A 19,276-nucleotide genomic window follows, 5' to 3' on the forward strand; every position below is an offset into this window, starting at 1 on the left:
TAAAAGTGAATTATTGTTATTAAAATGTTTAAACTGAAGAATATTAATTTTCGGTTTTTTTTTTTTGATAGTAGCATTTAAATTTTAATAAATCGGACCATGAAATGTGTTTTAGCATTCTTACAACTGACTTCTTAATATTCTCGCTTATTGTGATATCATTTTTGGAAAACAATACAGTTTTTAATCACAAATCTCAATTTTCATCCTCAAAGAAGGGCTCTAGCGCTTTCATACAATGTTTAACTTCTTAAACTCTAAAAAACACCCTTTATTACGTAAGTTCTATAAGACATAGCCCACTATCTATTTTATTTGTATTTTCCACTTCTTTAATTTCAATATAATGCACATACCTACATATGAAGGAAAGTGGGTCAAACTTTTTTGAAACAATTTCAAAATTTAAAACAATAAACGAACGAAAAATCCTGGTGCAGGTATTCGAAATATTCAGAGCTTAACAGAATGCATATGTTCTTCATTATTTCAACAAGTCATAGCCATGTAGTTCGTTAACATTAACATTCTACATTCCCGAAGGATTAGTATTAAACTTCCACAGAAAAAGATTAAAAAACAATAAACAATCCTTTCCAGAACAAAATAAAGTTCCCATGCATATACTCTATACATATGTACATGAAATGGATATAATAGGTATATATCCATACTTGTACAAATAGCCTGCAGTTTCTGTTAAAAGAGGATTCGTTTGGTCGTTGAAAATTTCTATACCTTCAACGAAGGTAATTGCAACTATGCTCACCAAACAATGCCCCAGAGATTGAAGTTTGAGTTCGAGAATTTCAAAAGAGTGGTTATACCCGTACTTTTATCAACCAATCTCTTCAGATATATGTACGTACAAATATAAACGTTTCTATATTCTTGTGATGCAAGGACATTTTTGTATCCTTCTTAAAAAATGAACTTTTAGTACTTACCTATGGATGATCCCTTCTTTTGAAATTCGACTATTGGATGTGCTCCAGATTCGAGTTAATACATATATAGAGGAAAAAATAAAGAAAATGAGGGAAATCGAATGAAACAAAAACATTTGGGAAATTATAAGGAAACTCACCTGATTACCGATGTCTATTATTTTAAATTCTTTCGGGAATTCGGCTAACATCATGTATTGAAATAAAACTAAATTAGATGTTTTAACAAAACTTAAGACAAAAGCTCTAAAGAAAATAAAGGATACTGGAAAACGATGCTGATGGACAGAACCAGAGGCTGAATAAAAGATGAAGAAGTAATTGATTAAATCACGATTTAAAAAAAGTTGTTGTTCTACATTTCGATTTTTTAAAAACCTACGTTTGTACCTTCTTTGGGACAACGAGATGGGATATCGACTTCAATTAAGGTTTAATTTACAGATAGTGACATGAAGATTGGTAAAACAGTTTGTTTAAAAATATTTAGTACAAATTTCGTCGTTTTTAAAAATCTTACTAGCCAATAACCAGCAATAGGAAGTTGCTCGTATCCAAGCCACTTTTGAAATTATCCTATTCTCATCAAATTGCATAAAAATTCAACTTCAGATGAAGGGAATAAATACAATTTCGTTTAAAAAGTTTTAAGGTCGATAAATTGTTAAAATTACAATTCTTTAATATGGGATTGCCACCCACACTGATAACTTCTCATTCCGTCTGTCAATTTGTCATGCTTAAAAGTTTGTAAGTTGTCGTGTTGGGTTAAAAAAGTTTTCAGTTGAATTATTCTTAAAAAAATTAAAATTACGAGTATTAACAATATTTTTCACATCACGGAATAGTTTTGTTTGAAAATCTAGTTTTGTTAAATAGATTTTTTGTCGAAAATAAATGTATACCAATTTTAGTAGCATATCTTAAATTCTTACAAATAGGGTGAATGAAATAATTTGAGAGATATCAGTTCTATTTTTGTAGATTTTATTTTTTTTTATGAAAAACCGAACTGTTGGATTTTTATGAAAAAAAAACTATTGAATATCGAAAACAATGTTTTCGGTGAAATAAAGACAATATCTTCAATTTCTGAAAAGCTATTTGAGTCGAAAGTAAATTTTTACCAACTTTTGTTAAATATTCTTTTAAGTTTTTATTTATTGTAAAAAAAACTATCCATTGGATTTTAATCAAAAATTTACTAAATATTGATAACAATATTTCAAGATATTTGAGCCGAAAATTAATTTTTATCAACTTTTATTAATTTTTTTGGTTAGGTTTTTATTTTTTGTAAAGAAACTGTCAATTAGATTTTTCTCAAACTTTTACTGAATGTTGACAACAATATTTTTCAAAAGATGAAAGTAGATTAAAGCCGGAAAGATACTTGAGCTGAAAATCAATTTTTACCAACTTTTATTAATTTTTTTGTTTAGGTTTTCATTTTATTTAAAAATGTTACCAGATGTTAAAAACGTTATTTTTCTTTGTACAAAATGGTTTTGGAGATAAAATCATATTGTATTCGTAAACTTTTCGAGGTGACACATTTTTTTGATTTATAATTGAATTCAAGTCTCTAGCGTTATTGAGTCGTTAGATATTTAGGGTTAACCAAAATTGTCACCTTTTTTTAAACTGATATGGTAAAAAAACCACCCACGCAATTTTCTTGAGAGCCCTTTCTCATCACATTTTAAGTCGATATGTCTTCTGGTTCTTGAGCTATGGACGACGAAAAAAACGTCGCGAACGTACAGACGTACGCACAGTCATCTTTCTAAAAATCTTCAATTTCGACTCTAGTGACCTTGAAAGGTTGAGAAATGTCAAAATTTTTAATTAGACAAATCGAACCCACTGCAATAAAAACTTCCTGTGGGAAGTTAAAAATTAAAATTTATATTACTGATTTTCATTTTAAACGATTCAATTTTCACATAATTATAGTCTTCTATAGTTATACTGAAAGCACAGAGTCCAAATGGTTTAAACGCCAAGCCCTTCAGCAATACAAACATATCACTTCATTCTTGCTGATAATAGTGTCTTTCGTTGATTTTTTTTTAAATTGATAAGAAAATGTTAGTCATGTCCTTTTTCATTATTGGATTTAATGTTTTCAATGACTCAGTGAAACATTATTTGTGAGTGACAATACCGGATATTTAAGAATATTGATAGGAAATTACATTATGTTTTTTTTTGTTGTTTAAAAATGTTGATTATTTTTGTGCATAGTCATCGGTACTGTATAATGCTCTAATGGCTTTTGACAAGATTCTTCTTCTATTTTAATATTCGAAAAAATATTTCTTAAAATAATTTAACTTGATTAAAGACTTACGATTTACGAATGTTCTAAGATCTGATACCTTTGTCATAAATCTATAGATACATTTTAAGAGATTAAGTACAAATTTTCGATTTTTGACCAACAAATTCGTATGGGGACTACTGTTATTTTCAGTCCTTAAAAAAACCGAAAAAAAGCCTTACGCGAATCAGCTTAAAACCTTAAAAACTTCAAAATTGGAACTTATACGTTTAGAATGTAGGGCCGATGACAGGCAGACCACAAACGGACGGAATCGGGAAACATTTTTCGACTTCCCTACCATCATTATGTCATGTTTGACTAAAATCTCATTTTTATTTTCAAATTTTTTTAGCGAGTTACTATCTCGTCGTTTTATTGACGTTAATATAGCAAAAAATTTTGTAATCTTTAGTTTTTTTTAAATCCATAACAATTTATATACTTTTGACATTAGTCAATTTACAAGATTAAGGTTAGTTTGTATTTTTTCTTTTCGAAATGTAAGTTTTTAGACATGTTCAGATGCAAGGTTTTTCATAAATAAGAATAAGTATTTTATTACAAGTAAGAAATTTTAGAATAAGTGTTAAATTTTTTGAGATAAAAAAAAGTTGTTGAAATCAATTGGTAGTAAATGTAATCTCGCTTTGTGAAAGTCTTTTAAAAAACAATGTGACAGACAACGGACAATTTTTTAAAATATGGGTCTTTTTCGTATAAATTCTTTTTAGGATTTTAATTTTAAAACAATGAGGTTTAAGATTCCATTTTATTCTAAAAACAGGTCCATAAAGTGAAAGTTGGTGAAAAATGTGAATTTCTGAATTTCAGGATTTTGAAATTTTCTTGATTTTGGCTTTTCGTTATTGTCAAATTTCAGGATATTGTATTTTTGGGATATTTGGTAATTCAAAAAAAAAATTAATGCATTCTTTGTAGATTTTATGTAAGTTTATAGTTTAACAAATGAGTTCTATTAATTTTCTTTTCAAGGCGTCATGTAGTAGCTTTTATAGGCAAAAACTCGAAATTTTAGCTTGGACAATAGCTTTCTTGTTGATTACATATTGGGTTTCAAACTGTTAAAAGTTGGCCCCTAAAAAATTAAGTTCAGCAAAAAGGTTAGTTACCTGAATAATTAACTTAATTTTTTCATCTTAGTTCTATGTCAATAAACAACAAGTTGCAACTTTATTTAAATTAAAGATTTATTAATGCCATGGTGTTCTGATTTTGTTCAGTAAACTATAAAATTGATTAATTTAAAAGGAAGCTTATTACAAACTATGCAGAGAAAAGAATTTTTCTTAAATCAATGTTCAACATTTAAAAGTTTCTTCTTATTTAAGCTGGATCGTGGTGCGTAGGAACATAAGTATTCTAGAATTCGTTTAAATTCTTCGTGTTTAATTAAGGAATAGTGCCACCGATAAAATATTTGGATATAATTTCTGCTAATTCGTCCTTTTTCAAAAATCTTTCTTACAGCAGTAAGTAGATATAGTTTGCAAATTTAAATGATGTATTCTTTTAATGGAACAATCCTTTGATCTTCTAATTAATTTCTTAGAGATATAAACTCACATATCTCTTTCGTCTATCAGTTTTATTAAAAAAAATAACAGAAAGGAAATAGCATACATTTCCACATATGTACATATAGAAGACTAAAAGACATCATCATGATGAACACTCAAAGACTACATTAAAATAAATTAGCTTCAGACACTCAACCAAAAGGAAGGAACTTTATCCTGCTTCTGTCTGCTGAGTCTCAAAGTATGAACACACAAAATTTCGTTGTGTGAACTAAAGTTTGTCTCTGGCTATGCATAGATTTAGAATAGATATCCGAAGAAAGTTTAAATGATGATAGCTCTTAGATTTTAGAAAAGGATAAACAGTAGATTTTATAAAAATATGTTTGTATTCCCAACGTGCAAATTATTTTGTTCAAAAAGGAATTTATAAATATACATAAATGTATTTAATATATGTAACATTTTCACATCACAAAAATGTAGTCTATTTATATATTTTGGCTATATCATTAAATCAACCCAAAAGTTTCATGTATTATAAAATATATAAATATGAACATATGTACATAAATGACATTCCTTTTAAAAAAGGACCGTTTACACTCTATGTCACTGTTAATCTTTTGATCAAAAAAGCTTTGCCTTTTTCTCACTAGTAAAGTGAAATAGTTCAAATGAGGTTACAGGGTCGAAACACCAATATATCAGTTTTTGGACTTTAAGGTCTTTGAGGTTGTTTTAAATCAGTAATTCTACGTGTCTTACAATAAGCTCAATGTCTTATCTTATACTTATATAATATAAGTTTAATTAAAAAAAGTTTTTTAAATGGGCAACAAAAAAAAAAAACAAAACAAATGAAGGAGTTGGTGGAGGTGTCTACTCTGAACGACTGAAATAAAGTCTCTCATTCCCCCTTCAAAATCATTACAGCGTGTTTAAGGCGGAACTTTTGGCGATATAAGAAGGCTTGTCCTGGTTGAAAGAAAACGTGATATCAACGTCAATTTTCAGATAGTCTGACCGCTATCAGATGTCTAGACTATATCTCTCTACAAACTCTATAACAGTCCATTACTGCCGATCATCTCTAATGGATATGGCACAACAATTTTATATTCACCGGTACTGGGTGCCGGGCCATCGAGACATTCCAGGAAATTGAAAGGTAGATGAACGCGCCAAAAATAGTACAGTACAACCCATACTAACACGTTGCTAATGCTAATGCTGGCATACCACCAGAATAACATCATCAATTTTGTATCAGGTCACAAAAGACAACTGGCCTACTTTATAAGATCGATCATCGGTGTCATAATAGGGCACTGTCTAATAGGAAAGCAAGCCACACTGTTAGGCGTATTCTGTAATGATTTTTGCAGAAGCTGTATGGACGAGGAAGAGGAGGAAACAGTTCTTTACCTCCTCTGTACATACCCTGCTATAGCTCAAAACGCAAGACTTACCTGGGAGAATTCACCTATAACAATCTAAGTGATCTCAATTACACTAATATAACTTTAATAATGTTTCACGATCCGTAAGGGACTCAAACTGGAAAATCGGGAAATTAAACTGGCCTTAGCTTGTCCTACTCCATTAGCCACATTAACCTAACCTAACCTAATCTTACTTGTGCCTTTAAAAAGTACAAAATGAAATACTGAAGTTGAAGCTGTTTACCCATTTTGGTACTATTTTTGTAGTCGTTTTAATTTTTATTTAAAAAAAAGTCTGGCTATTTTAGGGCCAAATTTATTATAATTGAATTTTCTGTAGACATTTGAGTCAATCAAACAATTTTACAAGTAGCGCCAACGTCATCAAGCGAACTGCTTCATCCGCTCATAAAAAAAAAGCTTCCAACATGAGTGGGAGAATGGAATTATAGTCAAGCCCCCAAAAAAAGGAGATGTTACAAAGTGCGAAAACTACAGAGGAATTTGCGTACTACCAGCTATTGTCAAAATAGTAGCAAAAGCTATACTGGAACGCATCAGAGAACGCCTTGAGGCCACACTCCATGCCGAACAAGCAGGATTCCACGCTGGATCCTCCTTAATTGATCATATTAACACAATGCGGATCATTATTGAAAAGCGCGTTGAATATCGATCACCACTGTTCTGAAGAGGTGTTCTTCATAGCTGGCAAAACCACTGCGTAAGCTTTTTCATCTGTCCTACTCCTCAGGTCTCGTTCCGAGCGGATGGAAAACCGCATTTGTCCAGCCTATTCCCAAAAAAGGCGAATCTTCCTCACCCTCTAATTATCGACCGATTGCACTTACGTCCCTTCTTTCCAAGGTCATGGAAACGCTGATTAATTATCAGCTCAAGAAATATCTTGAAGAACGGAAGCTTCTTAATGACCGACAGTATGGCTTTCGTAGCAATAGGTCCACTGGTGATCTCATGGTTCATCTCACCGAACAGTGGAACAAATCTTTACATAGCTTTGGAGAAAGTAAGATTATTGCGCTAGATATTTCAAAAGCATTTGATAGGGTTTGGCATCAGGCTCTCGTATCGAAAATGCGTGCTTTCGGTTTGCATGAATCCCTCCTTCATTGGATTAGTAATTACCTTTCGAATCGTTCAATACAAGTTGTATTGGATGGATTCAAGTCTGAAAACCACAAAATAAATGCTGGTGTGCCCCAGGGCTCTGTTCTATCTCCAACACTCTTTCTCATTTTTATTAATGATCTCCTGTCTGCAACATCTAATCCAATACATTGTTTCGTTGACGATAGTACTCTTAGCTTTTCATATTCGTTTTCAGATTCACACCCCTCTTCTTCGGATGTGGAACTGCAACGACAAAATATGATAAGCTCATTAAATTCCGACCTAAACAGCATTGTACAATGGGGAATAAGAAACCGCGTGGAATTTAATGCTTCGAAAACGCAATGCTGTCTTGTATAGTTAAAGCGAAATATACCCCCCCTGCCATTATCCATAAATGGCACTTGCATCGAGGAAACTGAACATCTGGATATTCTTGGTATGTGTATCACCAACCACCTTTTGTGGAACGATCACATACGCGATGTCGCCAAAAATGCCGCAAGATGTTTGGGTTTTCTAAGGCGATGCAAGAAGTTTTTCTTCCCCTCTGATCTGGCTGTTATTTACAAGTCTTATATACGTCCAAAGCTTGAGTATAACTCCCATATCTGGGCTGGTGCTCCTGCAACTTACTTAAGCCTCTTGGATAGTATTGAACGTAGAGCATTTAGATTGATTGGTGATATTACTATCATAAGATCATTTACGTCACTTGAACATCGTCGAAATGTTTCTTGTCTCACCCTGTTTTATCGTTATTTTAATGGTTTATGCTCTAAAGAAATAGCCAGCTGCATTCCTCCCCTTAAACAGTTCAACCGTAATACTCACGCTTCTAGGAATGCTCATCAATATACCCTCGAGCCCATCTTCGGTCGTACTGTCAAGTATAGAGATTCGTTCTTTAGCCGTACAATGCGAATGTGGAATGCCTTACCACACTCTGTCTTTCCCAGCTATTGCAATATTCAGGAATTCAAAACCAATGTGCACCGACATCTCCTTTCAACCCCTCTCTCCCTTTCCTAGTGTCACACTGTGTCTACATAATAAGGGTAATATATCCCCTTGAGTGTGCGCTCATTATAAAAAAAAAAAAAACACTACACCTGCTGTTCATCGACTTCGAGAAGGCCTTTGATAGCGTTAACATGGAGGAGCTTTAGGGAGGAGAGGCATCCCATAAAAAAGCAGCATACGATGGATCCAAGTGTCATGTTCTGAACGATGGTAAGTTGTCAGATGGTTTTTAACTCCGAAGCGGAGTCAGGCAGGGCTGTATTCTATCGCCAATATTATTTTTGTTGGTGATAAGCAATGTAGGTACTGCGCTCAGTTCTGTCAGGTAGCGGACTGATCCAATGGACTTTGACATCCTATTTAAAGCATTTGGATAACGCGGACGATGTTTTCTTACTCTCTCATAGTACCATGGATCTCCATTAAATGACAACAAGTGTGGAGAGAGAAGCAGAAGTTGTAAAGCTGATAATTAATTCCGACAAAGCAAAAATGATCAACCATCCTCTCAAATAAATATTTTCTCGCAACAATACCTTGGAAGCATCGTTTCCATCGAAGGCCGACTACGAGCTACGACTGTTTCGCACAAATGTCGAATCTGTGCTTCTTTTTAGGTGTAGCACTTGGAAGGTTACTTCAGCCATAATAAGAAATAAAAATAGATGTCTTCGTAACATCCTAAGTATTTTCTGGTTAAACCGTATTTCAAATGAGGTCCTTCATAGAAGGACGGTTAGGAACCTACAGAATCTATAATACGAAGACGTAAGTGGCAATGGATTGGACATACGCTTCGAAAAGGTAACAACTGCATTGCAGGCCAAGCAATGCAGTGGAATTCGCTCACTTAAGAAGGAAGAAGAGCTGGTCGACCAAGAAGCACATGGCGCAGGACACTCGAGGAGGAATCAGGGTCACTAGGCAAGAGTTGGAGGGAGCTAAAACACATCTACGGAAACCGTACACCATGGCGCGTAGGCGTAGTAGAGGCCATATGCACCTTAAGGGGTTCCCAACTGACTTAACAGGTCCAACGACCTAAGTAAGTAAGCAAACAATTTTACAAGTTCTTAGAAATTATGTATGCTAGCACAAAATTTGTACATGGTCATTTATTTCGTAGTTTCAAACTGGCAGCACTAGCATTTGAAACCTGTCAAACTCAGCTGTCATTTTAAATGCCTTGAACCAAAAAGGTACGTAGAGTCGTAGATGCAATATTTCCCAACAAACAATTTATTGGGCTAATAAAAGTTGATTGGCACTCGCAATAGATTTTGGGTCCTGTTTATAAATTAATGAATTGGATAAATTTGTTCGTTGAGCCAAAAAACTTGGTTGTTGAGCAAATAAAACAGTTTCTTGAATTGGAAAAGTCTATGATTGTTGTGTAAATAAAATAGTTTATTAAATTGGGAAAATATATTTGTTGAGACAATAAAATAATGTACTGAATTGGAAAAATGTATTTCTTGAGCCAAAAATTTAGTTGTTTTGTTAGAAATACAGTTTTTTAAATTATAAAATATGTTTGTTGAACAATTAAACTTGCTTATTGAGAAAATAAAGTAATTTATATAAGCGGTAATTTTTTTTTGAGCCACGAATGTAACAACGCACTAAAGTTCTAGAACATAATGATGATTCAAACGGAGTCACTTTTCGCGATGATTATGGTCACACAAAGACATTGACAAAAAAAAGTTGAAGAAAGTGGAAGTGTTACTGGTGTCAAAGTAAACAAAACAAATTGGGTGGCGCAACAGTCCGTTGAGAACTAGGGCCTAGTGACTTACAACTCTCAACCATTCCTGTGTGCGGGTACTGTTGTCAGGAATGGAGGGGACCTACAGTTTATATGTCGAATCCGAACGGCTAATTTGAGAAAGCACTTTTTCATGACAAGAGTTACTCTTGGAGAATTTGTCAATTCCTCGAAAGAGGCAGTACCCGTGAAAAGACTTTAGATGGCATGGGCAGGGATCGAACCCGAGACCTCTCGCATGATAGTCCTACGCACTAACCATCATGCCACGGGTACTGGTGTCAAAGGCTTTTGAAAATATTACTTCCGAAAGTGCAAATGTTGGTAATATTTCGATTTTTTTGATATCTCGACGGTTGCAGCAATTTTTGGCTAGCAAATAAAAACAAGAGTAATTATGACCTTAGGTTATTTTAAAGTGACTGTCCGCGATGGAATACGACATACTTAGGCCAGTTTGATGGCTTATTGTGATACCACACCAATCTTGAGGATTTCTTCTAAGCAATTATGACTTTATTGCGTGAAAAGTTTCTCGACAGTGTAATTTCGTGTTTTGGCGAGGTCAGTGAGTAATTGAGTCACACTAAAATCATGCTATTTGACTATATTAGATATTTTAGTTATTCGTCTGTCTAAACTTGTCTTCAACGGCAAATTACGGTCGTTATTCAAATAATAATGGCAGTGTATAGTTTCCCTGAATTAATTCTTAACCGTAATTTGGTGGCTCGGAGTGTTTGCAAATGAATTTTTCCTCTTAACGAGACTCTATCTTCATAAAATTCTGAATGTTGTATGAATTTTAGAAGTTCATATCCTTGTAAAAAGCAAAGCATATGATGGTCATGGTCACATCACTAAAGAGTTATAAGAACATTGAACGAACCTTCAAAGTTTATTTTAACCTTGAAAATGTTATGTTAAACGAAAAATCTCATACGTATCCTTTTGTTGAGTGTTTTATCATTTATGATGAAATATATTTCATCAGATCCTCTTCATATACGATTAAACTTTATAATGTGTAAACAAAAAATGTTTAAATAGGAATTTCCAATTTAGCAGCAATTAATTTTCACTTTTAAGAATTTCGAACCCTTTCAAAATGATCCTGGCGATAATCCTTCAACAACAAGAAAAAACAAGAAAATATTTATCATTTTCTTAAAAAAGGTTTAATAATGTTTGACAAATCTCAAGGGACTTAATTTTACTGAGGCGTAAATGTTAAGCACTTTTAAGACGACACAACATTAAGTATCTAAGGTTTTTGTCAATGCAGATAGGTATGTACAGGGTATTGTTTATTTTATCCCTTTAATAAATTTATATATGTTTACCATTCATTGCAAATCAGCGGTTTAGCTTAGCGCATATATACCTACCTAAGTCTTTAAAATGCTTTCAAAAGGCAAACAGATATTTTAACCACAATCCAACCCAACCCAACCCAACCAAACCATTGAACTGAAGCTGATGATGCTTTTGTGGAAGTATTGTTTAATGTCGATATAAAGATAGCTATTATGGGACATCATAAAATGATACTATGTGCTTAAGCTTAGATTAATTTGATGACAATGTTAAAAAAGGATGAGCAGTGTTTTAACGATAATGTAAAGATTAATTTACTTGAAGGTCATGTTAACCTGGGAAAAGGGTTCTTTTTCAAGAAGAATGTCGATATGATACTCAAGTTAAATAGAGGGTTATAGCAAATGCTTGATTTTTTGAAGGACTTATCGATTCTTTTCAATCTTAAGTCTCCGTACGTTCGAAACATTGATTTTTTAATTTAAAAAATTCCTTGATTGAATTCTGATTTCTCAAAAATGATTTCAATTCTTATGTTTGCATGCGATAAATCTATCATAAAAGCTTTAGAAATATTATTCTTCTTCATGTCTGCAAAATCGTCATTAGAAGACCAAGACTACGAGCAAGCTAAGCAAAGAAGCTCTAACATAAAATTCGCTTAGGTATAAATCAACCACAAATGACTGTATACTATGTGAGATATCCTTGTTCCTTGCATTAATATTAACGTTTCTTGTCGGCAAAGATCTCCATTTTTGTCATTTGACATTTTATTAAAAGAAAATGAAAAATGAACGACCAACCAGAAAAGGTGTGTGTTTGAGTGTGAGAGAACTGAGAAGTTATTGTTGGTGTTATATGAAATGGTTTTGTGGTGTGGCTATGATAACGTTGGTTTGGTGGTGGCGAATGTCGAGCGTTGCGGCGTTTATGTCCTGGAAATAAATTGTGGACTTTTGAGTCTCTGAAGAGCCATGATGGCAATTCATGTCCGTCGCGTCGCTCGTCTATTTGCAATTACTTGTGTGGTGCTATGGTTGAAACAATGGTGGGTTAAATTGTGTGTTGGGGGTGGAAAGGGTGTTATGATGTTAAGTTCAATGTGAATCACCATTAAGCACTTAATGTTGTGTGCAGTGCTTTTTTTTGTTTTGGACTTCCTTCCTTTTAATGATTGGTGAATTTAATTAGTGCAATTGAAGGGGATTTATGGTTTTGACACTTAATTAACCGCACACAAAATAATATCTTATTATCTGGCTGATTGAATATTTTCGTATTGAAATGTTTGTTTTTTTTTACGAATTTAAAGATTATATTAAATTTTTAATATTGTTGATACACGATATTATATCGCTACTTATAAATTAAAAGAATAAATAAATTGAACATGGATAGTCCTTCAATTAAGCATCTGGGAACTTATTGGGCGAGTAGGTTGGTGGTTGAATAAACCTACCTCTATGTGTTTCATAACCGTTTACTTTGAAATTTGTGATTATGATACTCAAACCTAAAAGGACGAGTCATCTTGCCTACATTTTGTATGTAAAGGGTGATTTTATAGCTATTATCTTTTTGGCAACTCTGGTTTAAACAGCACAAGTTTTGTGTTTTGTTTCACTGTCAAGCATCTTCAATTTGGTCCATAATTTAACCATGAACACGGTTGCCAACTTGAAAAAAAAGTTTGTGTCTACATTTGAACATAAAAAGAGTCTGGGATGCGACCCACACTGATAACTTTCCATCCGGTCTGCTGATTTGTCTTGCTTAAAAGGTTGTAGGGTTGGGCTAAAGAAGTTGTTAGTTGAATTTAAAACTACCAACAATATTTTTCATATGAAGAAATAGTTTAGTATATGAAAGTCTAGTTTTTTAAATCGATTCTTAGTCGAAATAAAAGATTTTTAGAAAGATGTATGTGCGTGCGTGTGTACGTACGTTCGTACCTCCGTACGTTCATACGTCCGTACGTTCGCGATGTTTTTTTCGTCGTCCATAGCTCAAGAACCAGAAGAGATATCGATTTCAAATAAATTTTCTAATACAGATAATAAGGCAGAAAGATGCAGAAAGGGCTCTCAAGAAAATTGCGTGGGTGGTTTTTTTACCATAGCAGTTTGAAAAAAAGGTAAACATTTTGGTTAACCCTAAATATCTTACGAACCAAAAACGCTAGAGACTTGAATTAAGTTTTATATAATATATTGTAACGTGATACCAAACAAGTATATTTTTTGAAAAAAGTCAATATAACGGTTTTTTTTATAAATCAATAAAACTGAAAAAAAAAATTTGTTACCTCCAAAATTTTACGACTGAAATATGATTTCATCTCCAAAATGATTTAATGCAACGAATAATAATGTTTTTGATATCTGATAAAGTTTTGAGAAAAATGTAATTGACAGTTTTTTTATAAAAAATAAAAATCTAAAAAAAACATTACTCAAAGTTGGTAAAAATTGAATATTGATTCAAATATCTTTTCAAAAACTTAAAACTTAGGATTCAAACTTATTTTATCTTATAAGGAATATTGTTTACAACATTCTGAAAAATTTTGAGAAAAATCGAATTGACAGTTTTTTTTTACAAAAAATAAAAACCTAAAAAAAATTAATAAAAGTTGGTAAAAATTGATTTTCGACTCAAATATCTTTTCAAAAATTTGAGATATTGGCTTTGATTTACCTTAATCTTTCAAAAAATATTGTTGTCAACATTCAGTTAAAGTCTTAAAAAATTCGAATTGACAGTTTTTTTACAAAAAATAAAAACCTAAAAAAAGTTGGTAAAAATTGATTTTCGATTTAAATATCTTTTCAAAACTTTGAGATAATAGCTTCTAATTAATTTTTACTTATAAGAAATATTGTTTTCAACATTAGGACAAATTTTGAGAAATATCGAATTTACAATTTTTTTACAAAAAATAAAAACATAAAAAAAAAATGTATAAAAGTTGTTAAAAATTGATTTTCAACTCAAATATTTTTCCAAAAATTGTAGATATTGGCTTTTAACAACTTTTATCTTATAACAAATATTGTTGTCAACATTCAATAAAATTTTGAAAAAAATCGAATTGACAGTTTTTGTGCAAAAAATTAAAAACCTAAAAAAAATTTACCAAAAGTTGGTGAAAATTGATTTTTGACTCAAATATCTTTTCAAAAATTTTAAATATTTTCTTCAAACTAATTTTGTCTTATAAGGAATATTGTTTTCAACATTCGATAAAATTTTGAAAAAAAATCGATTTGACAGTTTTTTTTACAAAAAATAAAATTCTAAAAAAAAACAATACTAAAACTTGGTAAAAATTTACTTTCGACTCAAATAGCTTTTCAAAAATTAAAAATATTGGCTTCAAACTTATTTTATTTCACAGAAAATATTGTTTTCGATATTCAGTAATTTGTATATAAAAATCCAACAGTACGTTTTTTCATAAAAAATAAAATCTACAAAAAATAGTACGCAAATTTGGTAAAAAATTGGTACAAGTACATATAGACAAACTTTTAAGTAAGACAAATTGACAGATGGGATGGGAAGTTATCAGTGTGGGTCGCATCCCAGCCTCTTTTTTAAGTTTTTATTTATCAAAAACTGTAGAATTTCTCTAAATTCTATAAATAAATAACAGTAAGACAATACGAGTGTTCGTACTTTCTAGTTCTTGAAAGACCACTAGAAATTTCCAAAAAATTATAAAAAAACTAACATAATTTTCTTAACATAATAGCTTCATATGTTTTCATCCCTGAATTTTTTACACCAGAAAAATTCAAACGTTGGGCGCCATTTTATGTGAAATGTCAAAAATGTAACCCTTCAACTTGTTTATCAGATAACGAACATAATTATTTCATTTTTCTCTTCATCAAAAAACGTAGAAATTCGCTGAATTTTTATTGATGAAAAACAATAAAAAGTGAAAGTTTGTCTTTCATTTTCCAATATTAAAAATTTTGTGTTAAATATATTTATACGAATATTCTTTTTTGAAATTCAAAAAATGTTTCAACGCCAACGTTGCGTTGGCACAGGAATTAAAATAACAAGAAAAAAACCAAAACTGAAAAATAAAAACAGAATATATTTTTCATGAATGGTAGTGAAAGATTTTCATTATTTCAAAATTCCAAGTAAATTCATTTTAATAATTGCCGCACCCATAACCACACCACCAATGTCCGAATAACCTACCAACCTACCTCAATCGTAGTCCTGTCTTCTTCAACAGAATAACTTATAATATTCGTGATGCTGAACATGGCCAACACTATAGAAAAACAGCACCCCATTTGTTGGCTGGGTTTTTAATTTAAAATTCAGCTTAAATCGCATTTCCTAGTTTTGTACACTTGGACTTTTCTGTTGTCCGTTGCAATTTTGAATACACATCAGGTGCAGTTTTCGTTTATTCTCTTAGTTTATGTTCCTTTTTTCCCTCCCTATAAACTGCATTTTTGGATTTTATCACAGAACAAAATAAAACAAAAAAAAACTAGTAGAGAAACTTGGATTTTTGATTAAAATTAAAATCCTTACAATATTAAATGCACTTGAAAGGACATCTAAGGATATTCATTGGTGTATGCATGAGCGAACTGCTAATTACGAACATTTTTAATCTTGCCATAACCGACAATAAAAAGAGAAAATTTGTGCATTATAAGAGAAGAGATTTGTGGTCAAGTAAGCGCGAATTAAATTTTTTAAAAATGGTATTTCATTTTTAGATTCGTTTAAATTGCAGCGATGAAAATGGTAGTTTTTCAATCTTTAAATTTGTGATGGTTCTTGTATGATTAAAATGCTTGATAGTAACTAAATTTGTTCTAAATATCAAAAACTCTGTGTAAAAATACAAACATATTTAAATGGCGCCCAATGCGGGAATAGTAATGGAATAGAAAGTAAAGATGTCATACTAAGTTACGCCACTTTATAGCCAATATTTTTAGTAATTTTGTTTAAGTATCCTTCCTGTTTATCTATTATATGCCAAGCTTCAAATAGGTAACAGTAGTGGCCAGGGACCACCATAAGGGCTGATATTACTACATTTTCTACCGATCAATTTATGATTTGCTAACAAGTTACTATAAAAGTGGTAGAATGCAAGAGTATAACTTTGTGTAACAGAAAGAAAACAACAAATGTTAAATCGCGCCCAGTTCGGGGACTGTAATGTTTTAAAAATAACAAAGTTATTGCAGAGTTTGAGTGGCAGAAATAGTACAGTCATTTCATAACGAGCGTTTTTAGAGTTTCTGCTCAATTTTAAGCTTTTTGCGTATTAATTCAGAAATTTCCAAAATCCAAATGGCTCCAACAAATTAGCGATATTTTAAAACGAAAAATGTATGATTTTGTTACAAATAACCGGGTAGCATGTAAGATGGTAATTTTGCTTAGAAAACTGAATAACAAGATTCTTAAATGGCGCCCAATGCGGGGATGGTTTTGCTATGGAAAGTAGAAAGTTAAGATTCGTAGCGAGTGACATAAATAGTTATGGCATTTTACTGCCAACATTTCTAGATTTTTTTTTTTTCATTTTAAGCGTTCTGCCTTTGAACCCATTATTTGCCTAAATACTCCAAATAAGTGAGAGAAGTGGCCAATACAAGGGTTAAGGTTACAACATTTAGTGACGACCAATTAACGATTTTGTTACAAATAATAATAAAGGTGGTATGCACGATTGTAATTTTGTGTAGCAGAAGGAGAACTACAAATGTTGAATGGCACTCGATGCGGGGGCTGTTTTGTTCTATAAATAACAAGGTTATGACAAAAATGTAAAATCATTTCATTACGAATATTTTTAGCATTATGGCCTAATCTTAAACCTCTTGCTACAGTCAGTTGTTAAACATGTATAAAGAATGTTGAATGAATTGACGAGATCTTCTAGAGGTAAGGAAATTAATTATTTTGTCGAAACAGAAAAATTAAATTGCTGCATAAGTTTTTTACACAGAATAACATGGTTAGCAGTGTGAAAAGCAACACGTCCTTACTCAGCGCTTGTCTTATTTTTTCAGTCATGCAAAGGAGTGCTGTTGTACAGCTTGTGCTTTTTCCGGAAGCCAGATTGTTTTGGAGTGAGCAAAGAGCTTGCTGTAGGATAAGCCTTAATTTGTACCTGCAAAATTCTCTCAAAAACTTCAGACGAATTGGGGTAGAATTGATATAGGTCTATATTCAGTTTCCTTAGGAGTTCTTGAATTTACTGAAAGCAGATTTTCAACAACATCAGTAGAATCCACAGGGAAATATTTTCTGATAAATTCGACAAAGGCGTGGTTAATGGCACTGAGACGGTGAGATAATCGATTTATAAAGTAAGTTAACATCAAAATCGTCAAAAAGCATATTGCTCTTGCCTCACGAATACCAATGTAACGCAGGTTTTTCCACAGCTTATGTAAATTCAATGAAGAAATCAGTTGATTAGACAAAATCTGGGATTTGGCTTAACGGATTTTAGCTGTGACTTTGTTTAGCAACGAACAAAACAAGCGTTGTAATTCAGTCAACCAATATTGTTTCCAGTTTCTATGCATTATGCCTTTGTTGCATTTAGGCTCATTTCACACTACACGGTTTTGACCGTACGGCAAAAAACCGGACGGCATAAACCGGATCAATGGCTAATTACACATTATACAGTTTTAACCGTACGGTGAAACACGATATATGCATAGTTCCTGTGCTTAGTATACTTTTTCATAGGTTAAGTTCGAACTCTGCCGCACGAATAAAATCGTATAGCGGTATACTGTTTTTTGGTTTTTTTGCCGTACGGTCAAAACCGTGTAGTGTGTTTTGGGGTGGGTATATTTTGGCGTCCCGTTGCGGCCATTTTGTTTTGGTAACATTTGTCAATTTTTGTGTTTATTATTCAGTTGTTTATTCCAAATCATCGTTACAAGTTACACGATTGAATAGCACGTTCAAATGGTAAAACTTTATTATCAAAATGAGTGTTCGTTAAAGCAAATGTTACGCATATTGCTCTCATTTTGCGGTAGACGTGGTGGTCCTTCGCAGTCGACTCTTCAACGTTTGTGTCACCAAATTTAAGACGATTGTATAAGTAAACAATCAGCCAACACCCGCAAGTTTAAGGAACACAAAATTGGCCGACAATATCGCCGCGGTCCGTGAAAGTGGTCAGCAGAACCTGAGGCAGTCTATTTATCACCGTGCACAAGAACTCGGCCTTCCGCAGACTCCAACTTGACCAATTTTGCGTCGGCTGCGCTTGGAATCATTCCCTTTCCATTGCTGTGAGTATCTTTGAATAAGCAGAATGGTAGCGGCGCTATGTGCCGCTCAGCAAACGCCACGACATCTACACGCATAACATCAAAGTTCTATATTTTGGGTAACCTATTGTTTATCATTTTGTTTAAGAATTTTAGTTTTTAAATTAACATGAGTATCGTAAAGGATTTAGATATGTATTATTCGCAAGGATTTACAATTGCTCGTTGGGGGACGGAATTTGGCTCTAGTACGCTGACCATTAATATTTTTAAAGTGATGATATTTTTTGTCAGAATACTTTTAAAATTAAAATTGTTAGTCAAAAAAATTAAGTTATGTTTTAAAAAAGCAGGTGCGGAAAGTTGAGCATTTTTAGGTCAAGCTTGGAAAATTATTGAGAACTTCTTGGTAATTAGAGCTCCTTTATAATACAAATCATTAAAACAAACAAATTAAAGACAAAAGAACTGTTTAATGTTTAAATA

This window comes from Eupeodes corollae, chromosome 3, assembly GCF_945859685.1.
Source record: "Eupeodes corollae chromosome 3, idEupCoro1.1, whole genome shotgun sequence".
NCBI classification, from domain to species: Eukaryota; Metazoa; Arthropoda; class Insecta; order Diptera; family Syrphidae; genus Eupeodes; species Eupeodes corollae.